This window comes from Palaemon carinicauda, chromosome 19 (assembly GCF_036898095.1).
Source record: "Palaemon carinicauda isolate YSFRI2023 chromosome 19, ASM3689809v2, whole genome shotgun sequence".
Lineage (NCBI taxonomy): Eukaryota > Metazoa > Arthropoda > Malacostraca > Decapoda > Palaemonidae > Palaemon > Palaemon carinicauda.
The window spans coordinates 3782361-3796146 of NC_090743.1; the positions used below are offsets into that span (position 1 = coordinate 3782361).

General features: G+C 44.7%; 1 protein-coding gene across 1 annotated transcript in view; it reads left to right on the forward strand.

Moving 5' to 3' along the window:
• Positions 1–13786, forward strand: part of LOC137658402 (uncharacterized) — a 54428-nt gene that overhangs the window by 1029 nt on the left and 39613 nt on the right. The window lies entirely within an intron of this gene.

Below are 13786 nucleotides of genomic sequence, written 5' to 3' on the forward strand. Positions count from 1 at the left end.
TAGCAATTCTCTTAACTATTTTGGATGCCCGGTTCTGATAACTTGGTGGGTTATTGTACATATTTTAAATTCAATTCTCGCTTTAATCGGCAGCCTGTGTAAATAGATTAGTATAGGGTTGATCCTTCCTGTAGGTGGGACACCTTTTATCAGTCTTGCTCCTCTGTTTATGTTTTGTAATTTCTTAAGTTGCACTTTTGGTAAATTGTAATAGATAGAGTTGCAATAGCCATCCCTGGTAATAACCCAGTTTATCACAAGTTTCTTTACAGAATTTTCGTCCAGGTACTTTTTTATAAGCGCAATATTTCTTAGATGATAACCAGGAGTTTTTATTACATTATTTATTTGGCCATTTAGAGACAGGTTACAGTCAAGAAATTCACCTTGATCTCGAACTTTATTAGATATCGGCACCGAGTCATTATTTATGTTCATTTGAATATCACCTAAGTTTCTCACGCTGTTTCTTTTGCCCACCACCATGAATTCAGTTTTTTTCTCATTTAATTTTAGTTTTTTCAATATTAAACTTACCCGGTGATCATATAGCTGTCAGCTCTGCTGCCCGACAGAAAAACCTAAGGACAAAATACGCCAGCGATCGCTATACAGGTGGGGGTGTACATCAACAGCGCCATCTGTCGAGCAGGTACTCAAGTACTCCATGTCAACACAGAACCAATTTTCTCTCTGTCGTGCCACTGGCAAGACCTACTAAATACGCTGTTACTAACTGGATTTGTTTTCACAACTATTTGGTGAAGTACACTATTCCAGTTTTGAGCTTTCGCTATGCAGGGGTTTTATCTTCATCTCAAAACTTGAACTCGTTTTGGATAGATTTAATTATGGTGACAAAGAGAGTATGGACTCTCTTTCACTTTTAAATGGCCGACCCTTCCCTTAGACGGAAGTGTGTTTAGGTTTTTAGTAATTTTGCTTAACACGTTATAGATCTATATATTTTATATCTCTCCGCCTTTATTAGGCCTCTTCGATTAACTTTCCATTGATTATAAACATATAAAAATAAATTTTTATGTTTTGTTTATATGCGACCTTTCCTGATAGTAGGCGGTCCTAACTTGGAACCGAAGTTAATCAACGTTGAGCCCGTTATATCGTATTTAGCCTTTAAAGAATTTAAAACTTTTTAAATTTAATGTTTTATGAAAGAATTTCTTTGATAGTCTCGTACTGTTTTCAAAGATGAACTAACGTTTAGTTTTTTAGACTACGCAGTTGTTGACGTTCAGGACGTTCAACATGCGCTCTATCGTTACGATAGAGAGAGAGTGTATCACGGTTTCACTTTGCAGTAAGAGTAAATCGATTCTGACGTTTCGTTCATTCTTTCATAGCTTAAATGGTTTAAATTCTAAATTAAAGGAACTTTTTATTTGGAAAACCTTTCAGTTTTTTCCTTTAGCCAAATAACATGTTTTGACGATATATAATTAGGCTCTTCTCTCAGGTGCGAAATCAAGAGAGAAAGAGAGAGAGAGTTAGAGACGGAGGGAGAGAGAGGAGAAAAAAACGTTCCGTTCAAGCGGGTAACGTTGTTCTCATGTTACTCTCCTCCCTAGTCGCTGTACGGGGAAGAAGGTAAAACGTTTCTAGGGTTTTATTCTTGTCCCCAGGCTATGTGCGGTGAGAGATTGTAAACGTAGTTTATTTTAACTAGTGTTTAGTCTCTTTTCCAGCCACTGAATTCTTTATCTTTATATATGTTTTCTGTTTTTGCTAGTATTAATTTCGATTTCAGTGAAATAAGTGCAAAACAGAAAATCGAAGTGATAAAGTGATATGCGCAAAGTGTTACAGTGTTGCGTCCGAGGGTTCGTCTGTTCGTGCCTGTCGTTCACCTAGTCCGGGACCTCTTGCAAGCTCCCAAGCCCAGGGGAGAAGTAATGTCGAACGACTTATGGGTTCGTCAGGCCTTGATCAACGAACAGACGTTTCCCTCCGTGGTTTCGGGCGTATCTACCCAAGATCGCCCCACCCACACAAAGACGAGAGAGCCCATTTACTTCTCGTCTGCGGAAGAGGTTTCTCGTAAGAAACCATGGACCAAGGTCTCGCAGCTTATTAAGCGCAAGTCGGTCCCTTCCGCGCAAGTCCAACGGCCCAGTTGTAGCCACTGGGTCAGTTCGGATTCGCTGCAGTCTTCCGACGACTGCTCACCTCCTAAGAGAGGCAAAGCGGTACCGCAACAGGCAGTAACACCGTCTGTTGCCGCACCTGCTGCTGTAGACCCTAAGTGGTCTTTGCTACAGTCTATGCAGACACAGTTAGCATCTTTTATGCAGGAGTATCGTGCGGAGAAGGTTGACGCTGCACCCGTTAGCCTACAACCAACCACGGTTGTGCGTACAGTAGACGCTGACGCTACCTGCTCCCGCACTCCGGCTGTGAGAGTTCCACCACCCATGCGCAGTGTACCCTGCCAGCCGCACGTTGACGTTCACAGACGCACGGAACCCTCCGTTGACGTTCGCGAGTTACAACAACATCCTAAGTAGTTTTGTTTTGACGCGGTGCGTCAACCTCCGCATTCTAGAGTTGTTTTGACTGCTCAGTATAGACAGTCAAAGCAGTCTCGAGTGAACACTGTATGTCCTCACGCACCTGTTGTGGTTGACAGTTCAGTTGTTGACAGTTCACAGACTGTCAAGCAGGTACATGACGTTGCCTTCTGATCTGCTACTAATGCACCAGTGCTGTATGTCCTCACGCACCTGTTGTGGTCGACTGTTCAGTTTTTGACAGTTCACAGACTGTCAAGCAGTTACATAACGTTACCTTCTGGTCTGCTGCTAATGCACCAGTGAGACCCTCCCTGAGATACCTAGCTTTTCTCGGACAAGGTTCCTGTAGATGAGAAAGTGCTGTTCTCCCTCCTACTGATATTCCTTTGAGGACTCTGTCATTTGGAGAGGAGCCTTAAGCTGCTTAGCCTCCTATGGACTTTAATTAAATCATGATGATTTTTTAAGGATCTTCGTCCGGATCTTGTAACTGCTGCTCCTCGTTCGCCTAACGTCAGAACTTACACTAGGCCTAGCTACTTCGAAGCCGTTGTTGTTAAGCTAGTGCTCTCTCGCTCTCCTAGAGAGCGTTACGTTGGCTAGGCGACTGGTTTTTGCACCAGGAGGAGTTTTAGGGATACAGCCTTTGATTTCCCTTCTTTTAAACTGGCTTATAGAGCGAGAGTCTGATAGGACACGAGAGAAGTTCTCGGCTTGGGAGTTCATGCCTCTGCCCAGATAGACTTCTCAATTCTGGTAGACTCGCCCTGGCGCCTAGCCAGGAGACGCTCCAGTTGTTTACAGGTCAACTTCTCAACTTTTGTCGAGCCTTTGAAGTTTTGCTGTACTATTATGCACACATAACAAGGCTTCCAGGGATGGTAAATGGTTCCGCCTCAGTCGCTAACCCCGTCTGTTGCCACACCTGCTCCCGTAGACCCTAAATGGGCTTTGCTGCAAGACATGCAGTCCAAGCTTGTGTCCTTGATAGAGGACTTAAATACGGAGAAGAACCTTCTGGCCAACAACCTTCCTACCGGTTGGTTGTGCGCCCTGTTGACGCTGAGGTATCCTACTCGCGTCTGCCAGTTGAGGTGGTTCCTCCACCGATGCGACCCAGTGTGGGTTGCCAGTCGCACGTTGACGTTAAGCGACGCTCGGAGGTGGTTGTTGACGTTCAGTGTGTCACTAGGAAGACGTTCAACAACCAGCAGAGGTGACTTGTTGTGACGCAGTGCGTCAACCTCAGCAACCCGGTAGGGTGTTGACTGCACAACCCAGACAGTTTCGGGTTGACGCTGTACTTCCTCGCGCACCCATGGTTGTTGACAGTTCACAGACTGTGCAGCAGTGCCATGATATTGCGTCCGGCTCCGTCACGCATCCACCAGTGCGACCGGATTCAGCGAGTCAGACGTTGCCCACTCCGTTGCCGTTTCCTCATCAGTTTCAGATGAGGAACCCTCTGATGAGGACGTTGCTGAACAAGACGATCAACCCCCAGCCCTGCTATCCATCCAGAAGATGCTGAAGAAGGAACGCTGCCCAGTCAGGCTGTGGATGAGTCTGGTAGGGACACTGTCATCCGTGGATCAATTTGTTTCACTAGGAAGACTACACCTCCGTCCTCTTCTATTCCATCTAGCTTTTCACTGGAAAAAGGACAAGACGCTAGAAGCGGTCTCGATCCCGGTTTCCGGAAAGATAAAGTCTGGTCTGACTTGGTGAAAGGACTATATCAACCTTACAGAGGGTCTTCCCCTGACTGTTCAGACTCCCAACCACGTTCTCTTCTCGGACGTAGGCTGGGGTGCGACATTAGACGGTAGGGAATGCTCGGGATTATGAAACTCGAGTCAAAGGATAATGCATTTCAACTGCAAGAAGCTACTGGCAGTACGTCTGACCTGGAAAAGCTTCAGGTCTCTCCTTCAAGGCAAAGTGGTGGAGGTGAACTCGGACAACACCACGGCTTTGGCGTACATCTCCAAGCAAGGAGGGACCTACTCTCTGACATGGTACGAGATCGCAAGGGACCTCCTCACCTGGTCAAAAGGTCTAGACATATCACTAGTAACGAGGTTCATCCAAGGCAACTTGAATGTCATGGCAGATTGTCTCAGTCGGAAGGGACAAATAATTCCAACAGAATGGACCCTCCACAAGGATGTATGCAAGAGACTTTGGGCCACCTGGGGCCAGCCAACCATAGATCTCTTCGCAACCTCGATGACCAAGAGGCTCCCAATATTTTGCTCACCAATCCCGGACCCAGCAGCAGTTCATATAGATGCCTTTCTACTAGATTGGTCACATCTAGATCTATATGCATTCCCTCCGTTCAAGATTGTCAACAAGGTACTGCAGAAGTTCGCCTCTCACGAAGGGACAAGGTTGACGCTAGTTGCTTCCCTCTGGCCCGCGAGAGAATGGCTCACCGAGGTACTTCGATGGCTAGTAGACGTTCCCAGAACACTTCCCCTAAGGGTGGACCTTCTACGTCAGCCACGCGTAAGAAGGTACACCAAGGCCTCCACGCTCTTCGTCTGACTGCCTTCAGACTATTGAAAGACTCTCGAGAGCTAGAGGCTTTTCGAAGGAGGCAACCAGAGCGATTGCTAGAGCAAGGAGAACATCCATCCTTAGAGTCTACCAATCGAAGTGGGAAATCTTCCGAAACTGGTGCAAGTCAGTATCCGTATCCTCGACCAGTACCTCTGTAACTCAAATAGCTGACTTTCTCTTATATCTGAGGAAAGAACGATCTCTTTCAGCTCCCACTATCAAGGGTTACAGAAGCATGTTGACATCAGTCTTCCGTCACAGAGGCTTAGATCTTTCCAACAATAAAGATCTACAGGACCTCCTTAAGTCTTTTGAGACCACGAAGGAGCGTCGTTTGGTTACACCTGGTTGGAATTTAGACGTGGTACTAAGATTCCTTATGTCAGACAGGTTCGAACCGCTACAATCAGCCTCCCTGAAAGATCTCACCTTTAAGACTCTTTTCCTGATATGCTTAGCCACAGCTAAAAGAGTCAGTGAGATTCATGCCTTCAGCAAGAACATCGGATTCTCATCCGAAACGGCTACATGTTCTACAACTTGGTTTTCTAGCCAAACACGAGCTGCCTTCTCGGCCTTGACCAATATCGTTCGATATTCCAAACTTATCGTATGGTTGGAAATGAACTAGGAAGAGTCTTATGTCCTGTAAGAGCTCTTAAGTTCTATTTAAAAACCTTTACGAGGCCCGTCTGAAGCTTTATGGTGTTCAGTTAAGAATCCATCTTTGCCTATGTCAAAGAATGCTTTATCCTATTTTATCAGACTGTTAATACGAGAAGCTCATTCCCATCTGAATGAGGAAGACCAAGCTTTGCTGAAGGTAAGGACACACGAAGTTAGAGCTGTCGCAACTTCCGTGGCCTTTAAACAAAATAGATCTCTGCAAAGTATATTCGACGCAACCTATTGGAAAAGCAAATCAGTGTTCGCGTCTTTTTATCTTAAGAATGTCCAGTCTCTTTACGAGAACTGCTACACTCTGGGACCATTCGTAGCAACGAGTGCAGTAGTGGGTGAGGGCTCAACCACTACAATTCCCTAATTCCATAACCTTTTTTAATCTTTCTCTTGAAATGTTTTATTATTGTTTTTGGGTTGTCCGGAAGGCTAAGAAGCCTTTCGCATCCTACTTGATTTGGCGGGTGGTCAAAGTCATTTCTTGAGAAGCGCCTAGATTAGAGGTTTTGATGAGGTCCTTTAGTATGGGTTGCAACCCTTCATACTTCAGCTCCTAGGAGTCGCTCAGCATCCTATGAGGATCGCGAGGCTCAGTAAGGAAGACGTACTTAAAAAGGCAGAGTAATTGTTCAAGTCGACTTCCTTACCAGGTACTTATTAATTTTATGTTTGTTATTTTGAATAACTGCTAAAATGTAATACAAAATACTTAGCTCTTAATGTTAACATATTATGCTGGTCTCTACCCACCCCCCTGGGTGTGAATCAGCTATATGATCACCGGGTAAGTTTAATATTGAAAAATGTTATTTTCATTATAAAATAAATTTTTGAATATACTTACCCGGTGATCATAGATTAAAGGACCCTCCCTTCCTCCCCAATAGAGACCCAGTGGGCTGAGGAGAAAATTGGTTCTGTGTTGACATGGAGTACTTGAGTACCTGCTCGACAGATGGCGCTGTTGATGTACACCCCCACCTGTATAGCGATCGCTGGCGTATTTTGTCCTTAGGTTTTTCTGTCGGGCAGCAGAGCTGACAGCTATATGATCACCGGGTAAGTATATTCAAAAATTTATTTTATAATGAAAATAACATGTTTAAATGTCATCCATTCTCTAACACTATCAAGGATTCGGTTTAGAGTTTCAGTAGTGTCATGTATATCATTTATGGAGAAGTAAAATTGAGTGTCATCTGCAGATAGTTTGAACTTCACGCCATGCCTTTGTAGCATTTTCGATAGACCAATAGTATTGATGCAGAATAAGATTGGGTCAAGTACATTCCCCTGGGGTACCCCTCTGTTTAAGGGTTCATATGATGAATAAGAGTTTCCAATTTGTACACAGTAATTTCTACCAACTAAGTAGTCTTTTAGGTATTCAAAGGCTTGATCTTCAACGCCGATGGACTGTAGATCATTTAGTAGCAGTTCATATACAACTGTATCAAAACAGCACTGAGATCAAGCGGTATTAAGATACCACATTTATTTTCATCCATCATTTCTAGCATATCATTTACAACAGAGCAGATGGCTGTCTCCGTAGAGTATAGTTTTCTGTAAGCAGATTGGTTGTCAGTCAAAGCTTCTGTTACTTCTAAGTGGCTGACTAGTTGTTCAAGAATTACATATTAAAGCACTTTTGAGACAAAGGATGGATTTGAAATAGGTCTATATGAGCTTAATTCCTGGTAGTCCAGTGCATTTTCCAGAACTGGTGTGACTACTGTATAGCCATTTTCTCAGATTTAGGAAACTTACATTCATCAATACTTGCATCTGCTTTTCTCATTATTATTTCGGCTAGACTATCATACATGTATGCACCCCGGGAAAACTAACCTTCTCTTTTCTAAACATTATTCTCTGGGAGGCATTATAAATCCACGAAAAAGTATTCAGAATAGCGGCATCCGCTTCCCCTGAGAAATTAATTCCACTTTTGTTTACATTTTACAAACCACACGTATCTGCTTATGTTCATACGTTTGGGCATAGCTTGCTGTTCTTAGAATACTTTATTTTTCAATATTAAACTTACCCGATAATCATGTAGCTGTCAACTCCGTTGCCCGACAGAATTCTACGGAAGGGATACGCCAGCGATCGCTATACAAGAGGGGGGTGTACTCACAAGCGCCACCTGTGGCCAGGTACTGCAGTACTTCTTGTTGACACCACCTCAATTTTTCCTCTGTCGTGCCTCCGGCTAGACCTATATGGATACGCTGTTGATTCTGGAGTTTTTTTGCTCACGATTTGGTGATGTATTTGCTCTAGAGTTTAGCTTTCGCTATTCAGGAAGTTTTATCATTAGCTTAGCTAGCTTTTGGAATTAATTTGATTAATTATGGTGACGAAGAGAGTATGAACTCTCTTTCACTTTTAAATGGCCGACCCTTCCCTTAGACGGAAGTGTTGGTGTTTAAGAGAGTATAGACTCTCTTTCTTAATTTTGCTTAACAAAAGTTATAGATTTATTTTATATCTCTCCGCCTTATATAGGCCTCTTCGATTAACTTCCTTTTATTATAAACTTATTAAAATTAATTTTTATATTTGTTTATATTCGACCTTTCCTAATAGTAGGCGGTCTTTTCTTGGTACCGAAGTTAATTAACATTGAGCCCGTCATTTCGGTTTTCCTGTTAACATATTATGCTATTTTAATGTTTTTGAAAGAATTTCTTTGATAGTCTCGTACTGTTTGCAAAGTTGAACTAACGTTTTGTTTTGTCTCTGCAGTTATTGACGTTCAGAACGTTCAACTTGCGCTCTATCGTTACGATAGAGAGAGAATTTTCACGGTGTCACGTTGCAGTAAGAGTAACCGTTTCTAGCGTTTTGTTCATTCTTTCTTAGCTTAATGGTTTTAATTCTAATAAAGGAACTTTTTATTTGGGAAATATTTCAGTTTTTTTCCTTTAACAATAATATGTTTTAACGATATATATGATTGGGCTCTTCTCTCAGGTTCTAAGTCAAGAGAGAGAGAGAGAGAGAGATAGAGACGGAGGGAGAGAGAGCTGGATAAACGTTTCGTTCAAGCGAGTAACGTTGTTATCGTTTTTGCTCTTCTCCCTAGTCTCTTTAGGGGAAGAAGGTAAACGTTTCTAGAGTTTTATTCTTGTTCTCAAGCTTTATGCGGTGAGAGATTTTAAACGTAGTTTATTTGATCTAGTGTTTAGTCTCTTTCCAGCCACTGAATTATTTATCTTTCATTAGATTTTTCTGTTACATTGTAATTCTGTTTTCGCAATTACTAACTTTTAAGGAAGGATAGAATTGCGTGTTTCAGGTACAAACCACTTAAAGTTTCGAGTTCAGTGAAATAAGTGCAAACAGAAAATCAAAAGTGATAAGTGATTAGCGCAAAGTGTGTCAGTGTTGTGCGTGAGGGTACTTCTGTGCGTGCCAGTCGTCCTCCCAGTCCGGGACCTCTTGCAAGCTCCCAAGCCCAGGGGAGAAGCAATGTCGAAGGGCAAAAGGGTTCGGCAGGCCTTGATCGGCGCACAGAAGTATCCTCGGTGGTTGCGGGCGTGTCTTACAGAGACCGTCACTCCCACCCGCAGACGATTGAGCCCTTATTTTGCTCGTTTGCAGAAGAAATTTCGGGGAGAAAACGCTGGACTCAGGTCTCAAGACCTCTTAAACGTAAAGTCCAGACCTCTAGAGTTCAACAACCCGGATGCAGTCATTGGGTTAGCTCTGACTCTCCGCAGTCATCAGGTGATTGCACACCTCCTAAGAGAGGTAAGGCGATGCCTCAACAGACCTCATCTTCTGTTAAGGCTTTGCCTCAACTGTCCTTATCGTCTGTTGATCCCAAGATGACTTTGCTGCAGTTCATGCAGTCGCAGCTTGCGGTCTTAATGCGTGAGTTTCAGGCTGAGAAGGTTACACCTCCTCCTGCGAGCGCTCCGCCTCACCGCAGTCCAGTCTGCCAGGCGTACGAAGTTGAGGTTCCTCAAGCTACCTTACCGCGTTCGGAGTTGCCAGTTACCAGCGTTGTGCAGCAACCTTAACCTTCCTTAAGGCAACCTCAACAATGGGAGCAGGAGTCTTATGCCTTGAGGCAAGATTTTCTTGCAGTTAGACCATCTTTGAGGCTACAACCTTTTGAGGTACGACAACCTCTACCATCCTTGAGGCAGCCACCTCAGCTCTCGCAGCTGCTACCTCAACTTTCCTCAAGGCGAGAGCCTCAACTCCTGAGGCTAGCTCCTCAGGAACCTCAACTCGTGAGACAGGAACTGCGTTCTGCGCAGCCGCTACCTCAACTCTCGCAGCTCACACCTCAAGAACCTCAACTCGTGAGTCAAGAGCCTCTCTCTGCGCAGCCACCTCAACCCTTGAGGCAAGCGCAACTCTTGAGGCAGGAACCTCATGCTATGAGTCAGCCACCTCAACGCATGCATCTGCCACTTTCTCCTCAACTTGAGCCTCTTCCCATTCAACTTTGAAATAACAAATGACAATAATAACACCTCATTACTTTCATAACTTGCATTTGTAATCATATACATGTATGCCTACACAAACATTATGATAATGGAGGTTATTCGTATTGCTTAAATAAAAAAAATATATATGTATTCCTTGCAATATATTTTTAACAAATCGCAAATATGGCAAAATATCTTCAAAACAAAAATGAATCATGAGTTATGAATGTAATGTAAATATTATGTTGATATTAAAACCCCATGCAAGCATGCATGAAGTAATGCAGTGTTGCCAACAGGGCGAGTTTCCCTGTCCTGAGGTGAAGTAGATTATAGATCGTATATTTAGTGCAGCTTAATTCTACGATTATCATGCCGGCTATCAAATTCATCAACAAAACAGTCTAAATCAATTCCCTCGGCACGTGCACTTTCAATGGACAGTAATGCGATATTACTCAATCTAGCACTGGTCATGGAATTTCTGAGAAATGTTACACGCCATGCAACATGCTCTGCTTCTCTTACAGCATGCTCTACATACAGCATGCTCTGCATACAGCATGCTCTGCATACCTTACCGCATGCTTCTCAGTCACACATCTTTGGTTGTTGCCAACTCACTAGACTGTCAAGCAGTTTCATAACGTTGCCTTCTAGTCTGCTGCTTTTGCACCAGTGAAACCCTCACTGAGAGAACTTAGCTTTTCTCGGATATGGTCCCTGTAGATGAGAAAGTGCTTTTCTCCCTCCTTCTGATATTCCCTTGAGGACTCTGTCATTTGGAGAGGAGCCTTTAGCTGCGTAGCCTCCTATGGACTTTTATTTAAGCATAACATGCTTCCAGGGAAGGTAATGGTTCCACTTCAGTCGCTAACCCCGTCTGTTACCACACCTGCTCCCATAGACCTTGAGCTGTGTTGCAAGACATGCAGTCCAAGCTTAGTCCTTGTTAGAGGATTTTTTGTTTACGGAGTCAGTGTGTCACTGGGAAGACGTTCAACAACCAGCAGAAGTGACTTGTTGTGACGCAGTGCGGCAACCTCAGCAACCCGATAAGGAGTTGTCTGTACGACCCAGACAGTCTAGACAGCTTCGGGTTGTCACTGTACTTCCTCGCTTCCCCATGGTTGACAGTTCACAGACTGTGCAGCAGTACCATGATCTTGTGTCCGGCTCCGTCAGACGACTGGCTTTTAAGAGCTCCCACAAGTCGTCGCTGTCTGGAAATTCTCAGATGGACTATGGATCTGACCAAGGAACTGGGCCTCCTGGTCAATTTTGAGGAGTCTCAGCTCGTCCCATCCCAGACCATTGTCTACCTGGGTATGGATCTTCAGAGTCGAGCTTTTCGGGCTTTTCCGTCGGCCCCAAGGATCTTCCAAGCCCTAGAATGCATCCAGAGCATGCTGAGAAGGAACCGATGCTCAGTCAGGTAGTGGATGAGTCTAACAGGGACACTTTCATCGCTGGCCCTGTTCATCGTGTTAGGGAGACTCCACCTCCCCCCCCTTCAGTATCATCTAGCTGCTCACTGGATAAAGGACATGACGCTAGAGACGGTCTCAGTTCCTGTTTCCGAAGAGAGGAGGTCTTCTCTCGCGTGGTGTAAGAACAGCTTTCTTCTCAAGGAAGTCTACATTTGGCTGTTCAGAAACCCGACCGCCGTCTCCTCTCGGACGCATCAGACACGGGCTGGGGTGCGACTTTGGACGGACAGGAATGCTCGGGAACATGGAATCAGGAGCAAAGGACACTTCACATCAATTGCAAGGAGTTGTTGGCGGTTCTTCTGGCCTTGATAAACTTCAAGTCCCTCCAGCTTAACAAGGTGGTGGAGGTGGACTCTGACAACACCACAGCCCTGGCTTACATCTTCAAGCAGGGAGGGACTCTTTCGTGGAAGTTGTTCTAGATCGCAAGGGACCTCCTCATCTGGTCAAAAGATCGAAAGCTCACGCTGGTAACGAGGTTCATTCAGGGCGGTATGAATGTCATGGCAGATCGCCTCAGCCGGAAGGGTCAGGTCATCCCCACAGAGTGGACCCTTCACAAGAGTGTTTGCAGCAGATTTTGGGCCCTGTGGGGTCAGCCAACCATAGATCTGTTCGCTACCTCGATAACCTAGAGACTCCTGTTGTATTGTTCTCCGATTCCAGACCCAGCAGCAGTTCACGTGGATGCTTTTCTGCTGGATTGGTCCCATCTCGACCTGTATGCATTCCCGCCGTTCAAGATTGTCAACAGGGTACTTCAGAAGTTCTCCTCTCGCAAAGGGACACGGCTGACGTGGATTAGCTCCGCTCTGGCCCGCGAGAGAATGGTTCATAGAGGTACTGCAATGGCTGGTCGACATTCCCAGGACTCTTCCTCTAGGAGTGAACCTTCTACGTCAACCTCACGTAAAGAGGGTACACCCAAACCTCCACGCTCTTCGTCTGACTGCCTTCAGACTTTCGAAAGACTCTCAAGAGCTAGGGGCTTTTCGAAGGAGGCAGCCAGAGCGATTGCCAGAGCAAGGAGAACATCCACTCTCAGAATCTATCAGTCTCAAGGGGAAGTCTTCCGTAGCTGGTACAAGACCAATGCAGTTTCCTCAACCAGTACCACTGTAACCCAGATTGCTGACTTCCTGTTACATCTAAGGAAAGTAAGATCCCTTTCAGCTCCTACGATCAAGGGTTACAGAAGTATGTTGGCAGCGGTTTTCCGCCACAGAGGCTTGGATCTTTCCACCAACAAAGATCTACAGGACCTCCCTAGGTCTTTTGAGACCTCAAAGGAACGTCGGTTGTCCATTCCAGGCTGGAATCTAGACGTGGTCCTAAGGTTCCTTATGTCATCAAGATTTGAACCTCTCCAATCAGCCTCTTTTTAGGACCTCACATTAAAAACTCTTTTCCTCGTGTGCTTGACAACAGCTAAAAGAGTAAGTGAGATCCACGCCTTCAGCAGGATCATTGTTTACACATCTGAAACGGCTACATGTTCCTTGCAGCTCGGTTTTTGCTAAACGAGCTTCCTTCACGTCCTTGGCCTAAGTCGTTCGAGATCCCAAGCCTGTCCAACTTGGTGGGGAATGAACTGGAGAGAGTACTTTGCCCAGTTAGAGCTCTTAGGTACTATCTAAAAAGGTCTTAACCTTTACGAGGACAATCAGAAGCCTTATGGTGTGCTATCAAGAAACCTTCTTTTCCAAGTTCTAAGAACTCAGTTTCTTACTATTCAGGCTTCTGATTAGGGAAGCACATTCTCATCTGAAGGAAGAAGACCTTGCTTTGCTGAAGGTAAGGACACATGAAGTGGGAGCTGTGGCTACTTCAGTGGCCTTCAAACAGAACCATTCTCTGCAGAGTGTTATGGATGCAACCTATTGGAGAAGCAAGTCAGTGTTCGCATCATTCTATCTCAAAGATGTCCAGTCTCTTTACGAGTACTGCTACACCCTGGGACCATTCGTAGCAACGAATGCAGTAGTAGGCGAGGGCTCAGCCACTACATTCCCATAATCCCATAACCTTTTAACCTTTCTCTTGAATACTTTTTATGGGTTGT